Below are 21,405 nucleotides of genomic sequence, written 5' to 3'. Positions count from 1 at the left end.
CCTCACTCTGTCAATGTATCACACACAGGGAAGAGCAGACTGTCCCCACTCTGTCAAAGTAACACACTCGGGGAAGTGCAGACTGACCCCACTCTGTCAATGTAACACACCCAGGGAAGAGCAGACTGTCCCCACTCTGTCAAAGTAACACACTCGGGGAAGTGCAGACTGACCCCACTCTGTCAATGTAACACACCCAGGGAAGAGCAGACTGACCCCACCCTGTCAATGTAACACACCCAGGGAAGACCAGACTGACCCCACTCTGTCAATGTAACACACCCAGGGAAGAGCAGACTGAACCCACCCTGTCTATGTAACACACGCAGGGAAGAGCAGACTGAACCCACCCTGTCTCTGTAACACACGCAGGGAAGAGCAGACTGACCCCACCCTGTCAATGTAACACACCCAGGGAAGAGCAGACACACCCCACTCTGTCAATGTAACATACTCGGGGAATAGCAGTCTGACCCCACTCTGTCAATGTATCACATCCAGGGGAGAGCAGACTGAACCAACCCTGTGAATGTAACACACCCAGGGAAGAGCAGACAGACCTCACTCTGTCAATGTAACACACCGCGGGAAGAGCAGACTGACCCCACTCTGTCAATGTAACACACCCAAGTAAGAGCAGACTGACCCCACTCTGTCATTGTAACACATCCGGGGAAGAGCAGACTGACCCCTCTCTGTCAATGTAACTCACCCAGGGAAGAGCAGACTGACCCCTCTCTGTCAATGTAACACACCCAGGGAAGAGCAGACTGACCCCACTCTGTCAATGTAACACACCCAGGGTAGAGCAGCCTGACCTCACCCGGTCAAATATAACAGACACAGGGAAGAGCAGACTGACCACACTCTGTCATTGCAACACACCCAGGGAAGAGCAGACTGACCCCTTTCTGTCAACGTTATACACCCAGGGAAGATCAGACTGACCCAACTCTGTCAATGTAACACACCGCGAGAAGAGCAGACTGACCACACTCGGTCAATGTAAAACACCCAAGGAAGAGCAGACTGACCCCACTCTGTCATTGTAACACACCCAGGGAAGAGCAGACTGACCACACTCTGTAAATGTAACACACCCAGGGAACAGCAGACTGACCCCACCCTGTCAAAATAACACACCCAGGGAAGGGCAGACTGACCCCACTCTGTCAATGTAACACTCCCAGGGAAGAACTAACTGACACCACTCTGGCAATGTAACACACCCAGGGAAAAGCAGACTGACCTCACTCGGTCAATATAACAGACACAGGGAAGAGCAGACTGACCACACTCTGTCAATGTCACGCACCCAGGGAAGAGCAGACTGACCCCACTCTGTCAATGTCACGCACCCAGGGAAGAGCACACTGACCGCACTCTGTCAATGTAACACACCCAGGGAAGAGCAGACTGACCCAACTCTGTCAATGTAACACACCCTGGGAAGAGCAGACTGACCCCAATCTGTCAATGTAACACACCCTGGGAAGAGCAGACTGACCCCACTCTGTCACTGTAACACACCCAGGGAAGAGCAGACTGACCCCACTCTGTCAATCTAATGCACCCTGGGAAGAGCAGACTGACCCCACTCTGTCAATGTAACGCACCCAGGGAAGAGCAGACTGACCCCTTTCTGTCAACCTTATACACCCAGGGAAGATCAGACTGACCCAACTCTGTCAATGTAACACACCGCGGGAAGAGCAGACTGACCCCACTCGGTCAATGTAAAACACCCAAGGAAGAGCAGACTGACCCCACTCTGTCATTGTAACTCACCCAGGGAAGAGCAGACTGACCCCTCTCTGTCAATGTAACACACCCAGGAAAGAGCAGACTGACCCCACTCTGTCAATGTAACACACCCAGGGAAGAGCAGACTGACCCCACTGTGTCAATGTAACACACCCAGGGAAGAGCAGACTGACCCCACACATTCAATGGAACACATCCAGGGAAGAGCAGACTGACCCCTCTCTGTAAATGTAACACACCCAGGGAAGAGCAGACTGACCCCACTCTGTAAATGTAACACACCCAGGGAACAGCAGACTGACCCCACTCTGTCAATGTCACGCACCCAGGGAAGAGCAGACTGACCCCACTCTGTCAATGTAACACACCCAGGGAAGAGCAGACTGTCCCAATGTGTCAATGTAACACACCCAGGGAAGAGCAGACTGACCCCACACATTCAATGGAACACATCCAGGGAAGAGCAGACTGACCCCTCTCTGTCAATGTAACACACCCAGGGAAGAGCAGACTGACCCCACTCTGTCAATGTAACACACCCAGCGAAGAGCAGACTGACCCCACTCTGTCAATGTCACGCACCCAGGGAAGGGCAGACTGACCCCACTCTGTCAATGTAACACTCCCAGGGAAGAGCAGACTGACCCCACTCTGTCAATGGAACACATGAAGGGAAGAGCAGACTGACCCCACCCTGTCAATGTAACACACCCAGGGAAGAGTAGACTGACCCCACTCTGCCAATATAACCCAGCCAGGGAAGAGCAGACTGACCCCACTCTGCCAATGTAACACACCCAGGGATGAGCAGACTGACCACTCTCTGTCAATGTAACACTCCCAGGGAAGAACTAAGTGACACCACTCTGGCAATGTAACACACCCAGGGAAAAGCAGACTGACCTCACTCGGTCAATATAGCAGACACAGGGAAGAGCAGACTGACCACGCTCTGTCAATGTCACGCACCCAGGGAAGAGCAGACTGACCCCACTCTGTCAATGTAACACACCCAGGGAAGAGCAGACTGACCCCACTCTGTCAATGTCACGCACCCAGGGAAGAGCACTCTGACCGCACTCTGTCAATGTAACACACCCAGGGAAGAGCAGACTGACCCCACTCTGTCAATGTAACACAACCTGGGAAGAGCAGACTGACCCCAATCTGTCAATGTAACACACCCTGGGAAGAGCAGACTGACCCCACTCTGTCACTGTAACACACCCAGGGAAGAGCAGACTGACCCCACTTTGTCAATGTAACAAACCCATGGAAGAGCAGACTGACCCCACTCTGTCAATGTAACAGACGCTGGTAAGAGCAGACTGACCCCACTCTGTCAATGTAACGCACCCAGGGAAGAGCAGACTGACCCCACTCTGTCAATCTAATGCACCCTGGGAAGAGCAGACTGACCCCACTCTGTCACTGTAACACACCCAGGGACGAGCAGACTGACCCCACTCTGTCAATGTAACACGCCCAGGGAAGGGTAGACTGACCCCACTCTGTCAATGAAACACACCCAAGGAAGAGCAGACTGACCCCACTCTGTCAATGTAACATACCCTGGGAGGAGCAGACTGACCCCACTCTGTCAATGTAACACACCCTGGGAAGAGCATACTGACCGCACTCTGTCAATGTAACACACGCAGGGAAGAGTAGACTGACCCCACTCTGTCAATGTAACACACCCAGGGAAGAGTAGACTGACTCCACTCTGTCAATGTAACACACACAGGGAAGAGCAGACGGACCCCACTCTGTCAATGTAACACACCCTGGGAGGAGCAGACTGACCCCACTCTGTCAATGTAACACACCCAGGGAAGAGCAGACTGACCCCACTCTGTCAATGTAAGACACCCAGTGAAGAGTAGACTGACACCACTCTGTCAATGTAACACACCCAGGGAAGAGCAGACTGACCCCACTCTGTCAATGTAACAAACCCAGGGAAGAGCAGACTGAGCCCCATTCTGTCAATGTAACACAACCAGGGAAGATCAGACTGACCCAACTCTGTCAATGTAACACATTCTGGGAAGAGCAGACTGACCCAACTCTGTCATTGTAACACACCCAGGGAAGAGCAGACTGACCCCTCTCTGTCATTGTAACACACCCAGGGAAGAGCAGACTGACCTCACTCTGTCAATGTAACACACCCAGGGAAGAGCAGACTGAGCCCCATTCTGTCAATGTAACACAACCAGGGAACAGACGATTGACCTGGCTAGGTCAATGTAACATACCCAGGGAAGAGCAGACTAACCCCACTCTGTCAATGTAACACACCCAGGGAAGAGCACACTGACACCACTCTGTCAATGTCACGCACCCAGGGAAGAGCAGACTGACCGCACTCTGTCAATGTCACGCACCCAGGGAAGAGCAGACTGACCCCACTGTGTCAATGTAACACACCCAGGGAAGAGCAGACTGACCCCACACATTCAATGTAACACATACAGGGAAGAGCAGACTGACCCCTCTCTGTCAATGTAACACACCCAGGGAAGAGGAGACTGACTCCACTCTGTCAATGTAACACACCCAGGGAAGAGCAGACTGACCCCACTCTGTCAATGTCACGCACCCAGGGAGAGCAGACTGACTGCACACTGTCAATGTAACACACCCAGGGAAGAGCTGATTGACCCCACTGTGTCAATGTAACACACCCAGGGAAGAGCAGACTGACCCCACACTTTCAATGTAACCCACCGAGGGAAGAGCAGACTGACCCCTCTCTGTCAATGTAACACACCCAGGGAAGAGCAGACTGACCTCACCCGGTCAAATATAACAGACACAGGGAAGAGCAGACTGACCACACTCTGTCATTGCAACACACCCAGGGAAGAGCAGACTGACCCCTTTCTGTCAACGTTATACCCCCAGGGAAGATCAGACTGACCCAACTCTGTCAATGTAACACACCGCGGGAAGAGCAGACTGACCCCACTCGGTCAATGTAAAACACCCAAGGAAGAGCAGACTGACCCCACTCTGTCATTGTAACACACCCAGGGAAGAGCAGACTGACCCCTCTCTGTCAATGGAACACACCCAGGGAAGAGCAGACTGACCCCACTCTGTCAATGTAACACACCCAGGGAAGAGCAGACTGACCCCACTGTGTCAGTGTAACACACCCAGGGAAGAGCAGACTGACCCCACACATTCAATGGAACACATCCAGGGAAGAGCAGACTGACCCCAATCTGTCAATGTAACACACCCAGGGAAGAGTAGACTGACCCCACTCTGCCAATATAACCCAGCCAGGGAAGAGCAGACTGACCCCACTCTGTCAATTTAACACACCCAGGGAAGGGCAGACTGACCCCACTCTGCCAATGTAACACACCCAGGGATGAGCAGACTGACCACTCTCTGTCAATGTAACACTCCCAGGGAAGAACTAACTGACACCACTCTGGCAATGTAACACACCCAGGGAAAAGCAGACTGACCTCACTCGGTCAATATAACAGACACAGGGAAGAGCAGACTGACCACACTCTGTCAATGTCACGCACCCAGGGAAGAGCAGACTGACCCCACTCTGTCAATGTAACACACCCAGGGAAGAGCAGACTGACCCCACTCTGTCAATGTCACGCACCCAGGGAAGAGCACACTGACCGCACTCTGTCAATGTAACACACCCAGGGAAGAGCAGACTGACCCCACTCTGTCAATGTAACACACCCTGGGAAGAGCAGACTGACCCCAATCTGTCAATGTAACACACCCTGGGAAGAGCAGACTGACCCCACTCTGTCACTGTAACACACCCAGGGAAGAGCAGACTGACCCCACTTTGTCAATGTAACAAACCCATGGAAGAGCAGACTGACCCCACTCTGTCAATGTAACAGACGCTGGTAAGAGCAGACTTACCGCAATCAGTCAATGTAACCCACCCAGGGAAGAGCAGACTGACCCCACTCTGTCAATCTAATGCACCCTGGGAAGAGCAGACTGGCCCCACTCTGTCACTGTAACACACCCAGGGACGAGCAGACTGACCCCACTCTGTCAATGTAACACGCCCAGGGAAGGGTAGACTGACCCCACTCTGTCAATGAAACACGCCCAAGGAAGAGCAGACTGACCCCACTCTGTCAATGTAACATACCCTGGGAGGAGCAGACTGACCTCACTCTGTCAATGTAACACACCCTGGGAAGAGCATACTGACCGCACTCTGTCAATGTAACACACGCAGGGAAGAGTAGACTGACCCCAATCTGTCAATGTAACACACGCAGGGAAGAGTAGACTGACCCCACTCTGTCAATGTAACACACCCAGGGAAGAGCAGACGGACCCCACTCTGTCAATGTAACACACCCTGGGAGGAGCAGACTGACCCCACTCTGTCAATGTAACACACCCAGGGAAGAGCAGACTGACCCCACTCTGTCAATGTAAGACACCCAGTGAAGAGTAGACTGACACCACTCTGTCAATGTAACACACCCAGGGAAGAGCAGACTGACCCCACTCTGTCAATGTAACAAACCCAGGGAAGAGCAGACTGAGCCCCATTCTGTCAATGTAACACAACCAGGGAAGATCAGACTGACCCAACTCTGTCAATGTAACACATTCTGGGAAGAGCAGACTGACCCAACTCTGTCATTGTAACACACCCAGGGAAGAGCAGACTGACCCCTCTCTGTCATTGTAACACACCCAGGGAAGAGCAGACTGACCTCACTCTGTCAATGTAACACACCCAGGGAAGAGCAGACTGAGCCCCATTCTGTCAATGTAACACAACCAGGGAACAGACGATTGCCCTGGCTAGGTCAATGTAACATACCCAGGGAAGAGCAGACTAACCCCACTCTGTCAATGTAACACACCCAGGGAAGAGCAGACTGACCCCACTCTGTCAATGTAACACACCCAGGGAAGAGCAGACTGACCCCACTCTGTCAATGTCACGCACCCAGGGAAGAGCAGACTGACCGCACTCTGTCAATGTCACGCACCCAGGGAAGAGCAGACTGACCCCACTGTGTCAATGTAACACACCCAGGCAAGAGCAGACTGACCCCACACATTCAATGTAACACATCCAGGGAAGAGCAGACTGACCCCTCTCTGTCAATGTAACACACCCAGGGAAGAGCAGACTGACTCCACTCTGTCAATGTAACACACCCAGTGAAGAGCAGACTGACCCCACTCTGTCAATGTCACGCACCCAGGGAAGAGCAGACTGACTGCACACTGTCAATGTAACACACCCAGGGAAGAGCAGATTGACCCCACTGTGTCAATGTAACACACCCAGGGAAGAGCAGACTGACCCCACACTTTCAATGTAACCAACCGAGGGAAGAGCAGACTGACCCCTCTCTGTCAATGTAACACACCCAGGGAAGAGCAGACTGACCTCACCCGGTCAAATATAACAGACACAGGGAAGAGCAGACTGACCACACTCTGTCATTGCAACACACCCAGGGAAGAGCAGACTGACCCCTTTCTGTCAACGTTATACCCCCAGGGAAGATCAGACTGACCCAACTCTGTCAATGTAACACACCGCGGGAAGAGCAGACTGACCCCACTCGGTCAATGTAAAACACCCAAGGAAGAGCAGACTGACCCCACTCTGTCATTGTAACACACCCAGGGAAGAGCAGACTGACCCCTCTCTGTCAATGGAACACACCCAGGGAAGAGCAGACTGACCCCACTCTGTCAATGTAACACACCCAGGGAAGAGCAGACTGACCCCACTGTGTCAATGTAACACACCCAGGGAAGAGCAGACTGACCCCGCACATTCAATGGAACACATCCAGGGAACAGCAGACTGACCCCTCTCTGTCAATGTAACACACCCAGGGAAGAGCAGACTGACCCCACTCTGTAAATGTAACACACCCAGGGAACAGCAGACTGACCCCGCTCTGTCAATGTCACGCACCCAGGGAAGAGCAGACTGACCCCACCCTGTCAAAGTAACACACACAGGGAAGGGCAGACTGACCCCACTCTGTCAATGTAACACTCCCAGGGAAGAGCAGACTGACCCCACTCTGTCAATTTAAAACACCCAGGGAAGTGCACGCTGACCCCACTCTGTCAATGTAACACACCCAGGGAAGAGCAGACTGACCCCACTCTGTCAATGTAACACACTCAGGGAAGAGCAGACTGACCCCACTCTGTCATTGTAACACACCCAGGGAAGGGCAGACTGACCACTCTCTGTCAATGTAACACTCCCAGGGAAGAACTAACTGACACCACTCTGGCAATGTAACACATCCAGGGAAAAGCAGACTGACCTCACTCGGTCAATATAACAGACACAGGGAAGAGCAGACTGACCACACTCTGTCATTGTAACACACCCAAGGAAGAGCAGACTGACCCCAATCTGTCAATGTAACACACCCTGGGAAGAGCAGACAGACCCCACTCTGTCATTGTAACACACCCAAGGAAGAGCAGACTGACCTCACTCTTTCAATGTAACACACCGAGGTAAGAGCAGACTAACCCCATTGTCAATGTAACACACCCAGGGAAAGGCAGACGGACCCTGTTCTGTCAATGTAACACACCCAGGGAAGAGCATACTGACCCCACTCTGTCAATGTAACGCACCCAGGGAAGAGCAGACTGACCCCACTCTGTCAGTATAACACACCCAGGGAAGAGCAGACTGACCCCACTCTGTCAATGTAACACACCCAGGGAAGAGCAGACTGACCCCACTCTGTCAATGTAAGACACACAGGGAAGAGTAGACTGACCCCACTCTGTCAATGTAACACACCCAGGGAAGAGCAGACTCAACCCCTCTGTTAATGTAAAACACCCAGGGAAGAGCAGACTGACCCCTTTCTGTCAACGTTACACACCCAGGGAAGATCAGACTGACCCAACTCTGTCAATGTAACACATTCTGGGAAGAGCAGACTGACCCCACTCTGTCAATGCAACACACCCAGGGAAGAGCAGACTGACCCCACTCTATCATTGTAACACACCCAGGGAAGAGCAGACTGACTTCACTCTGTCAATGTAACACACCCAGGGAAGAGCAGACTGACCCCATTCTGACAATGTAACACACACAGGGAAGAGCAGACTGACCCCACTCTGACAATTTAAAACACCCAGGGAAGTGCACGCTGACCCCACTCTGTCAATGTAACACACCCAGGGAAGAGCAGACTGACCCCACTCTGTCAATGTAACACACTCAGGGAAGAGCAGACTGACCCCCCCTCTGTCAATGAAACACACCCAGGGAAGAGAAGACTGATCCCACTCTGCCAATATAACCCAGCCAGGGAAGAGCAGACTGACCCCACTCTGTCATTGTAACACACCCAGGGAAGGGCAGACTGACCACTCTCTGTCAATGTAACACTCCCAGGGAAGAACTAACTGACACCACTCTGGCAATATAACACATCCAGGGAAAAGCAGACTGACCTCACTCGGTCAATATAACAGACACAGGGAAGAGCAGACTGACCACACTCTGTCATTGCAACACACCCAGGGAAGAGCAGACTGAGTTCACTCTGTCAATGTAACACACCCAGGGAAGAGCAGACTGACCCCTGTCTCTCAACGTTATACACCCAGGGAATATCACACTGTCCCACCTCTGTCAATGTAACACACCCAGGAAAGAGCAGACTGACCCCACTCTGTCAATGTAACACACCCTGGGAAGAGCAGACAGACCCCACTCTGTCATTGTAACACACCCAGGGAAGAGCAGACTGACCTCACTCTGTCAATGTAACACACCCAGGTAAGAGCAGACTAACCCCATTGTCAATGTAACACACCCAGGGAATGGCAGACGGACCCGGTTCTGTCAATGTAACACACCCAGGGAAGAGCATACTGACCCCACTCTGTCAATGTAACGCACCCAGGGAAGAGCAGACTGACCCAACTCTGTCAGTATAACACACCCAGGGAAGAGCAGACTGACCCCACTCTGTCAATGTAACACACCCAGGGAAGAGCAGACTGACCCCACTCTGTCAATGTAAGACACCCAGTGAAGAGTAGACTGACCCCACTCTGTCAATGTAACACACCCAGGGAAGAGCAGACTCAACCCCTCTGTTAATGTAAAACACCCAGGGAAGAGCAGACTGACCCCTTTCTGTCAACGTTACACACCCAGGGAAGATCAGACTGACCCAACTCTGTCAATGTAACACATTCTGGGAAGAGCTTTCTGACCCCACTCTGTCAATGCAACACACCCAGGGAAGAGCAGACTGACCCCACTCTATCATTGTAACACACCCAGGGAAGAGCAGACTGACTTCACTCTGTCAATGTAACACACCCAGGGAAGAGCAGACTGACCCCATTCGGACAATGTAACACACACAGGGAAGAGCAGACTGACCCCACTCAGTCAATGTAACTCACCCAGGGAAGAGAAGATTGCCCCCCCTTTGTCAATGTAACACACCCAGGGGAGACCAGAGTGATCTCTCTATCTCAATGTAACTCACCTAGGGAAGAGCAGACTGACCCCACTCTGTCAAAGTAACACACTCAGGGAAGAGCAGACTGTCCCCACTCTGTCAAAGTAACACACTCAGAGAAGAGCAGACTGACCTCACTCTGTCAATGTATCACACACAGGGAAGAGCAGACTGTCCCCACTCTGTCAAAGTAACACACTCGGGGAAGTGCAGAGTGACCCCACTCTGTCAATGTAACACACCCAGGGAAGAGCAGACTGACCCCACCCTGTCAATGTAACACACCCAGGGAAGAGCAGACTGACCCCACTCTGTCAATGTAACACACCCAGGGAAGAGCAGACTGAACCCACCCTGTCTCTGTAACACACGCAGGGAAGAGCAGACTGACCCCACCCTGTCAATGTAACACACCCAGGGAAGAGCAAACACACCCCACTCTGTCAATGTAACATACTCGGTGAATAGCAGTCTGACCCCACTCTGTCAATGTATCACACCCAGGGGAGAGCAGACTGAACCAACCCTGTGAATGTAACACACCCAGGGAAGAGCAGACAGACCTCACTCTGTCAATGTAACACACCGCGGGAAGAGCAGACTGACCCCACTCTGTCTATGTAACACACCCAAGTAAGAGCAGACTGACCCCACTCTGTCATTGTAACACATCCGGGGAAGAGCAGACTGACCCCTCTCTGTCAATGTAACTCACCCAGGGAACAGAAGATTGACCTCACTCGGTCAATGTAACATGCCCAGGGAAGAGCAGACTAACCCCACTCTGGCAATGTAACACACCCAGGGAAGAGCAGATTGATCCCACTGTGTCAATGTAACACACCCAGGGAAGAGCAGACTGACCCCACACTTTCAATGTAACACATCCAGGGAAGAGCAGACTGACCGCATTCGGTCAATGTAACCCACCCAGGGAAGAGCAGACTGACCCCTCTCTGTCAATGTAACACACCCAGGGAAGAGCTGATTGACCCCACTGTGTCAATGTAACACACCCAGGGAAGAGCAGACTGACCCCACACTTTCAATGTAACCCACCGAGGGAAGAGCAGACTGACCCCTCTCTGTCAATGTAACACACCCAGGGAAGAGCAGACTGACCTCACCCGGTCAAATATAACAGACACAGGGAAGAGCAGACTGACCACACTCTGTCATTGCAACACACCCAGGGAAGAGCAGACTGACCCCTTTCTGTCAACGTTATACCCCCAGGGAAGGTCAGACTGACCCAACTCTGTCAATGTAACACACCGCGGGAAGAGCAGACTGACCCCACTCGGTCAATGTAAAACACCCAAGGAAGAGCAGACTGACCCCACTCTGTCAATGTAACACACCCAGGGAAGAGCAGACTGACCCCACTGTGTCAATGTAACACACCCAGGGAAGAGCAGACTGATCCCACACATTCAATGGAACACATCCAGGGAAGAGCAGACTGACCCCTCTCTGTCAATGTAACACACCCAGGGAAGAGCAGACTGACCCCACTCTGTAAATGTAACACACCCAGGGAACAGCAGACTGACCCCACTCTGTCAATGTCACGCACCCAGGGAAGAGCAGACTGACCCCACCCTGTCAAAGTAACACACACAGGGAAGGGCAGACTGACCCCACTCTGTCAATGTAACACTCCCAGGGAAGAGCAGACTGACCCCACTCTGTCAATTTAAAACACCCAGGGAAGTGCACGCTGACCCCACTCTGTCAATGTAACACACCCAGGGAAGAGCAGACTGACCCCACTCTGTCAATGTAACACACTCAGGGAAGAGCAGACTGACCCCCCTCTGTCAATGAAACACACCCAGGTAAGAGTAGACTGACCCCACTCTGCCAATATAACCCAGCCAGGGACGAGCAGACTGACCCCACTCTGTCATTGTAACACACCCAGGGAAGGGCAGACTGACCACTCTCTGTCAATGTAACACTCCCAGGGAAGAACTAACTGACACCACTCTGGCAATGTAACACATCCAGGGAAAAGCAGACTGACCTCACTCGGTCAATATAACAGACACAGGGAAGAGCAGACTGACCACACTCTGTCATTGCAACACACCCAGGGAAGAGCAGACTGAGTTCACTCTGTCAATGTAACACACCCAGGGAAGAGCAGACTGACCCCTGTCTCTCAACGTTATACACCCAGGGAACATCAGACTGTCCCAACTCTGTCAATGTAACACACCCAGGAAAGAGCAGACTGACCCCACTCTGTCAATGTAACACACCCTGGGAAGAGCAGACAGACCCCACTCTGTCATTGTAACACACCCAGGGAAGAGCAGACTGACCTCACTCTGTCAATGTAACACACCCAGGTAAGAGCAGACTAACCCCATTGTCAATATAACACACCCAGGGAAAGGCAGACGGACCCTGTTCTGTCAATGTAACACACCCAGGGAAGAGCATACTGACCCCACTCTGTCAATGTAACGCACCCAGGGAAGAGCAGACTGACCCCACTCTGTCAGTATAACACACCCAGGGAAGAGCAGACTGACCCCACTCTGTCAATGTAACACACCCAGGGAAGAGCAGACTGACCCCACTCTGTCAATGTAAGACACACAGGGAAGAGTAGACTGACCCCACTCTGTCAATGTAACACACCCAGGGAAGAGCAGACTCACCCCACTCCGTTAATGTAAAACACCCAGGGAAGAGCAGACTGACCCCTTTCTGTCAACGTTACACACCCAGGGAAGATCAGACTGACCCAACTCTGTCAATGTAACATATTCTGGGAAGAGCAGACTGACCCCACTCTGTCAATGCAACACACCCAGGGAAGAGCAGACTGACCCCACTCTATCATTGTAACACACCCAGGGAAGAGCAGACTGACTTCACTCTGTCAATGTAACACACCCAGGGAAGAGCAGACTGACCCCATTCTGTCAGTGTAACACACACAGGGAAGAGCAGACTGACCCCACTCTGTCAATGTAACTCACCCAGGGAAGAGAAGATTGCCCCCCCTTTGTCAATGTAACACACCCAGGGGAGACCAGAGTGACCTCTCTATCTCAATGTAACTCACCTAGGGAAGAGCAGACTGACCCCACTCTGTCAAAGTCACACACTCAGGGAAGAGCTGACTGCCCCCACTCTGTCAAAGTAACACACTCAGGGAAGAGCAGACTGACCTCACTCTGTCAATGTATCACACACAGGGAAGAGCAGACTGTCCCCACTCTGTCAAAGTAACACACTCGGGGAAGTGCAGACTGACCCCACTCTGTCAATGTAACACACCCAGGGAAGAGCAGACTGTCCCCACTCTGTCAAAGTAACACACTCGGGGAAGTGCAGACTGACCCCACTCTGTCAATGTAACACACCCAGGGAAGAGCAGACTGACCCCACCCTGTCAATGTAACACACCCAGGGAAGACCAGACTGACCCCACTCTGTCAATGTAACACACCCAGGGAAGAGCAGACTGAACCCACCCTGTCTATGTAACACACGCAGGGAAGAGCAGACTGAACCCACCCTGTCTCTGTAACACACGCAGGGAAGAGCAGACTGACCCCACCCTGTCAATGTAACACACCCAGGGAAGAGCAGACACACCCCACTCTGTCAATGTAACATACTCGGGGAATAGCAGTCTGACCCCACTCTGTCAATGTATCACACCCAGGGGAGAGCAGACTGAACCAACCCTGTGAATGTAACACACCCAGGGAAGAGCAGACAGACCTCACTCTGTCAATGTAACACACCGCGGGAAGAGCAGACTGACCCCACTCTGTCAATTTAACACACCCAAGTAAGAACAGACTGACCCCACTCTGTCAATGTAACACACCCTGGGAAGAGCAGACAGACCCCACTCTGTCATTGTAACACACCCAGGGAAGAGCAGACTGACCTCACTCTGTCAATGTAACACACCCAGGTAAGAGCAGACTAACCCCATTGTCAATGTAACACACCCAGGGAAAGGCAGACGGACCCTGTTCTGTCAATGTAACACACCCAGGGAAGAGCATACTGACCCCACTCTGTCAATGTAACGCACCCAGGGAAGAGCAGACTGACCCCACTCTGTCAGTATAACACACCCAGGGAAGAGCAGACTGACCCCACTCTGTCAATGTAACACACCCAGGGAAGAGCAGACTGACCCCACTCTGTCAATGTAAGACACACAGGGAAGAGTAGACTGACCCCACTCTGTCAATGTAACACACCCAGGGAAGAGCAGACTCACCCCACTCTGTTAATGTAAAACACCCAGGGAAGAGCAGACTGACCCCTTTCTGTCAACGTTACACACCCAGGGAAGATCAGACTGACCCAACTCTGTCAATGTAACACATTCTGGGAAGAGCAGACTGACCCCACTCTGTCAATGCAACACACCCAGGGAAGAGCAGACTGACCCCACTCTATCATTGTAACACACCCAGGGAAGAGCAGACTGACTTCACTCTGTCAATGTAACACACCCAGGGAAGAGCAGACTGACCCCATTCTGTCAGTGTAACACACACAGGGAAGAGCAGACTGACCCCACTCTGTCAATGTAACTCACCCAGGGAAGAGAAGATTGCCCCCCCTTTGTCAATGTAACACACCCAGGGGAGACCAGAGTGACCTCTCTATCTCAATGTAACTCACCTAGGGAAGAGCAGACTGACCCCACTCTGTCAAAGTCACACACTCAGGGAAGAGCTGACTGCCCCCACTCTGTCAAAGTAACACACTCAGGGAAGAGCAGACTGACCTCACTCTGTCAATGTATCACACACAGGGAAGAGCAGACTGTCCCCACTCTGTCAAAGTAACACACTCGGGGAAGTGCAGACTGACCCCACTCTGTCAATGTAACACACCCAGGGAAGAGCAGACTGTCCCCACTCTGTCAAAGTAACACACTCGGGGAAGTGCAGACTGACCCCACTCTGTCAATGTAACACACCCAGGGAAGAGCAGACTGACCCCACCCTGTCAATGTAACACACCCAGGGAAGACCAGACTGACCCCACTCTGTCAATGTAACACACCCAGGGAAGAGCAGACTGAACCCACCCTGTCTATGTAACACACGCAGGGAAGAGCAGACTGAACCCACCCTGTCTCTGTAACACACGCAGGGAAGAGCAGACTGACCCCACCCTGTCAATGTAACACACCCAGGGAAGAGCAGACACACCCCACTCTGTCAATGTAACATACTCGGGGAATAGCAGTCTGACCCCACTCTGTCAATGTATCACATCCAGGGGAGAGCAGACTGAACCAACCCTGTGAATGTAACACACCCAGGGAAGAGCAGACAGACCTCACTCTGTCAATGTAACACACCGCGGGAAGAGCAGACTGACCCCACTCTGTCAATGTAACACACCCAAGTAAGAGCAGACTGACCCCACTCTGTCATTGTAACACATCCGGGGAAGAGCAGACTGACCCCTCTCTGTCAATGTAACTCACCCAGGGAACAGAAGATTGACCTCACTCGGTCAATGTAACATGCCCAGGGAAGAGCAGACTAACCCCACTCTGTCAATGTAACACACCCAGGGAAGAGCAGATTGATCCCACTGTGTCAATGTAACACACCCAGGGAAGAGCAGACTGACCCCACACTTTCAATGTAACACATCCAGGGAAGAGCAGACTGACCGCATTCGGTCAATGTAACCCACCCAGGGAAGAGCAGACTGACCCCTCTCTGTCAATGTAACACACCCAGGGAAGAGCAGATTTACCCCACTCTGTCAATGTAACAAACCCAGGGAAGAGCAGACTGACCCCACTCTGTCAATGTAACACACCCAGAGAATAGCAGACTGACCCCATTCTGTCAATGTAACACACCCAGGGAAGAACAGACTGACCCCACTCTGTCAATGTAAGACACCCAGGGGAGAGCAGACATACCCCACTCTGTCAATGTAACGCACCCAGGGAAGAGCAGACTGACCCTACTCTGTCAATGTAACACAACCAGGGAAGAGCAGACAGACCCCGTTCTGTCAATGTAACCCACCCAGGGAAGAACAGACTGACCCCACTCTGTCAATGTAACCCACCCAGTGAAGAGAAGACTGACCCCTCTCCCTCCATGTAACTCACCCAGGGAAGAGCAGACTGACCCCATTCTGTCAATGTAACCCACCCAGCGAAGAGCAGACTGACCGCACTCAGTCAATGTAACCCACCCAGGGAAGAGCAGACTGACCCCAATCTGTCATTATCACAGACCCAGGGAAGAGCAGACTCACACAACTCTGTCAATGTAACACACCCAGGGGAGACCAGAGTGACCGCTCTATCACAATGTAACTCACCTAGGGAAGAGCAGACTGACCCCACTCTATCAAAGTAACACACTCAGGGAAGAGCAGACTCTTCCCACTCTGTCAAAGTAACACACTCAGGGAAGAGCAGACTGACCTCACTCTGTCAATGTAACACACCCAGGGAAGAGCTGACTGTCCCCACTCTGTCAGTGTAACTCACCCAGGGAAGAGCAGACAGACCTCACTCTGTCAATGTAACACACCGCGGGAAGAGCAGACTGACCCCACTCTGTCAATGTAACACACCCAAGGAAGAGCAGACTGACCCCAATCTGTCAATGTAAAACACCCAGGGAAGATCAGACAGACCCATCTCTGTCAATGTAACACATCCAGTGAAGAGCAGACTGACCCCTCTCTGTCAATGTAACTCACCCAGGGAACAGAAGATTGACCTCACTCGGTCAATGTAACATACCCAGGGAAGAGCAGACTAACCCCACTCTGTCAATGTAACACACCCAGGGAAGAGCAGATTGATCCCACTGTGTCAATGTAACACACCCAGGGAAGAGCAGACTGACCCCACACTTTCAATGTAACACATCCAGGGAAGAGCAGGCTGACCGCATTCGGTCAATGTAACCCACCCATGGAAGAGCAGACTGACCCCTCTCTGTCAATGTAACACACCCAGGGAAGAGCAGATTTACCCCACTCTGTCAATGTAACACACCCAGGGAAGAGCAGACTGACCCCATTCTGTCAATGTAACACAACCAGGGAAGAACAGACTGACCCCACTCTGTCAATGTAAGACACCCAGGGGAGAGCAGACTTACCCCACTCTGTCAATGTAACACACCCAGGGAAGAGCAGACAGACCCCGTTCTGTCAATGTAACCCACCCAGGGAAGAACAGACTGACCCCACTCTGTCAATGTAACACACCCAGGGAAGAGCAGACTGACCCCACTCTGTCAATGTAACCCACCCAGTGAAGAGCAGACTGACCCCTCTCCCTCCATGTAACTCACCCAGGGAAGAGCAGACTGACCCCATTCTGTCAATGTAACCCACCCAGGGACGAGCAGACTGACCGCACTCTGTCATTATCACAGACCCAGGGAAGATCAGACTCACCCAACTCTGTCAATGCAACACACCCAGGGGAGACCAGAGTGACCCCTCTATCACAATGTAACTCACCTAGGGAAGAGCAGACTGACCCCACTCTGTCAAAGTAACACACTCAGGGAAGAGCAGACTCTTCCCACTCTGTCAAAGTAACACACTCAGGGAAGAGCAGACTGACCTCACTCTGTCAATGTAACACACCCAGGGAAGAGCTGACTGTCCCCACTCTGTCAATGTAACACACCCAGGGAAGAGTAGACTGACCCCACTCTGTCAATGTAACACACCCAGGAAAGAGCAGACTGACAACTCTCCCTCCGTGTAACTCACCCAGGGAAGAGCAGACTGACCCCACTCTTTCAATGTAACACACCCAGGGAAGTGCAGACTGACCCCTCTCTGTCAATGAAACACACCCAGGGAAAAGCAGACTGACAACTCTCCCTCCGTGTAACTCACCCAGGGAAGAGCAGACTGACCCCTCTCTCTCCACGTAACTCACCCAGGGAAGAGCAGACTGACCCCACTCTGTCAATGTAACACACCCAGGGAAAAGCAGACTGACCCCACTCTGTCAATGTAACACACCCAGGGAAGAGCAGACTGACCCCACTCTGTCAATATCACAGACCCAGGGAAGAGCAGACTCACCCAACTCTGTCAATGTAACACACCCAGGGGAGACCAGAGTGACCCCTCTATCTCAATGTAACTCACCTAGGGAAGAGCAGACTGACCCCACTCTGTCAATGTAACATACTCAGGGAATAGCAGTCTGACCCCACTCTGTCAATGTATCACACCCAGGGGAGAGCAGACTGAACCCACCCTGTCAATCTAACTCACCCAGGGAAGAGCAGACTGACCTCACTCTGTCAAAGTAACACACCGCGGGAAGAGCAGACTAACCCCACTCTGTCAATGTAACACACCCAAGGAAGAGCAGTCTGACCCCACTCTGTCATTGTAACACAGCCAGGGAAGAGCAGACTGACCCCTCTCTGTCAATGTAACTCACCCAGGGAACAGAAGATTGACCTCACTCGGTCAATGTAACATACCCAGGAAAGAGAAGACTAACCCCACTCTGTCAATGTAACACACCCAGGGAAGAGCAGACTGACCCCACTCTGTCAATGTAACACACCCAGGGAAGAGCAGACTAACCCCACTCTGTCAATGTAACACACCCAGGGAAGAGCAGACTGACCCCACTCTGACAATGTAACACACCCAGGGAAGAGCAGACTAACCCCACTCTGTCAATGTAACACACCCAAGGAAGAGCAGTCTGACCCCACTCTGTCATTGTAACACACCCAGGGAAGAGCAGACTGACCACTCTCTGTCAATGTAACTCACCCAGGGAACAGAAGATTGACCTCACTCGGTCAATGTAACATACCCAGGGAAGAGCAGACTAACCCCACTCTGTCAATGTAACACACCCAGGGAAGAGCAGACTGACCCCACTCTGTCAATGTAACACACCCAGGGAAGAGCAGACTGACCCCACTCTGTCAATGTCACGCACCCAGGGAAGAGCAGACTGACCGCACTCTGTCAATGCTAACACACCCAGGGAAGAGCAGATAAATCCCACTGTGTCAATGTAACACATCCAGGGAAGAGCAGACTGACCCCACACTTTCAATGTAACACATCCAGGGAAGAGGAGACTGACCGCACTCGGTCAATGTAATCCACCCAGGGAAGAGCAGACTGACCCCTCTCTGTCAATGTAACACACCCAGGGGAGAGCAGATTTAGCCCACTCTGTCAATGTAACAGACCCAGGGAAGAGCAGACTGACCCCACTCTGTCAATGTAACACACCCAGGGAAGGGCAGACTGACCCCACTCTGTCAATGTAACACACCCAGGGAAGAGCAGACTGAGCCCACTCTGTCAATGTCACACACCCAGGGAAGAGCAGACTGACCGCACTCTGTCAATGTAACACACCCAGGGAAGTGCAGATTGATCCCACTGTGTCAATGTAACACACCCAGGGAAGAGCAGACTGACCCCACACTTTCAATGTAACACATCCAGGGAAGAGCAGACTGACCCCTCTCTCTCCACGTAACTCACCCAGGGTAGAGCAGACTGACCCCACTCTGTCAATGAAACACACCCAGGGAAAAGCAGACTGACCCCACTCTGTCAATGTAACACACCCAGGGAAGAGCAGACTGACCCCACTCTGTCAATATCAAAGACCGAGGGAAGAGCAGACTCACCCAACTCTGTCAATGTAACACACCCAGGGGAGACCAGAGTGACCCCTCTATCTCAATGTAACTCACCTAGGGAAGAGCAGACTGACCCCACTCTGTCAAAGTAACACACTCAGGGAAGAGCAGACTGACCTCACTCTGTCAATGTAACACAACCACGGAAGGGCAGACTGGCCCCACTCTGTCAATGTAACATACTCAGGGAATAGCAGTCTGACCCCACTCTGTCAATGTATCACACCCAGGCGAGAGCAGACTGAACCCACGCTGTCAATCTAACTCACCCAGGGAAGAGCAGACTGACCTCACTCTGTCAATGTAACACACCGCGGGAAGAGCAGACTAACCCCACTCTGTCAATGTAACACACACAAGGAAGAGCAGTCTGACCCCACTCTGTCATTGTAACACAGCCAGGGAAGAGCAGACTGACCCCTCTCTGTCAATGTAACTCACCCAGGGAACAGAAGATTGACCTCACTCGGTCAATGTAACATACCCAGGGAAGAGCAGACTAACCGCACTCTGTCAATGTAACACACCCAGGGAAGAGCAGACTGACCCCACTCTGTCAATGTAACACACCCAGGGAAGAGCAGACTGACCCCACTCTGTCAATGTCACGCACCCAGGGAAGAGCAGACTGACCGCACTCTGTCAATGTAACACACCCAGTGAAGAGCAGATTGATCCCACTGTGTCAATGTAACACATCCAGGAAAGAGCAGACTGACCCCACACTTTCAATGTAACACATCCAGGGAAGAGCAGACTGACCGCACTCGGTCAATGTAATCCACCCAGGGAAGAGCAGACTGACCCCTCTCTGTCAATGTAACACACCCAGGGAAGAGCAGATTTACCCCACTCTGTCAATGTAACAGACCCAGGGAAGAGCAGACTGAACCCACTCTGTCAATGTAACACACCCAGGGAAGGGCAGGCTGACCCCACTCTGTCAATGGAACACACCCAGGGAAGAGCAGACGGAGCCCACTCTGTCAATGTCACGTACCCAGAGAAGAGCAGACTGACCGCACTCTGTCAATGTAACACACCCAGGGAAGAGCAGATTGATCCAACTGTGTCAATGTAACATACCCAGGGAAGAGCAGACTGACCCCACTCTGTCAATATCACAGACCCAGGGAAGAGCAGACTCACCCAACTCTGTCAATGTAACACACCCAGGAGAGACCAGATTGACCCCTCTATCTCAATGTAACTCACCTAGGGAAGAGCAGACTGACCCCACTCTGTCAATGTAACACACCCAGGGAAGAGCAGACTGACCCCACTCTGTCAATGTCACAGACCCAGGGAAGAGCAGACTCACCCAACTATGTCAATGTAACACACCCAAGGGAGACCAGAGTGACCCCTCTATCTCAATGTAACTCACCTAGGGAAGAGCAGACTGACCCCACTCTGTCAAAGTAACACACTCAGGGAAGAGC

Source organism: Chiloscyllium punctatum, chromosome 23, assembly GCF_047496795.1.
Source record: "Chiloscyllium punctatum isolate Juve2018m chromosome 23, sChiPun1.3, whole genome shotgun sequence".
Classification (NCBI taxonomy): domain Eukaryota; kingdom Metazoa; phylum Chordata; class Chondrichthyes; order Orectolobiformes; family Hemiscylliidae; genus Chiloscyllium; species Chiloscyllium punctatum.
Note: the sequence above shows the minus strand (reverse complement) of the source record.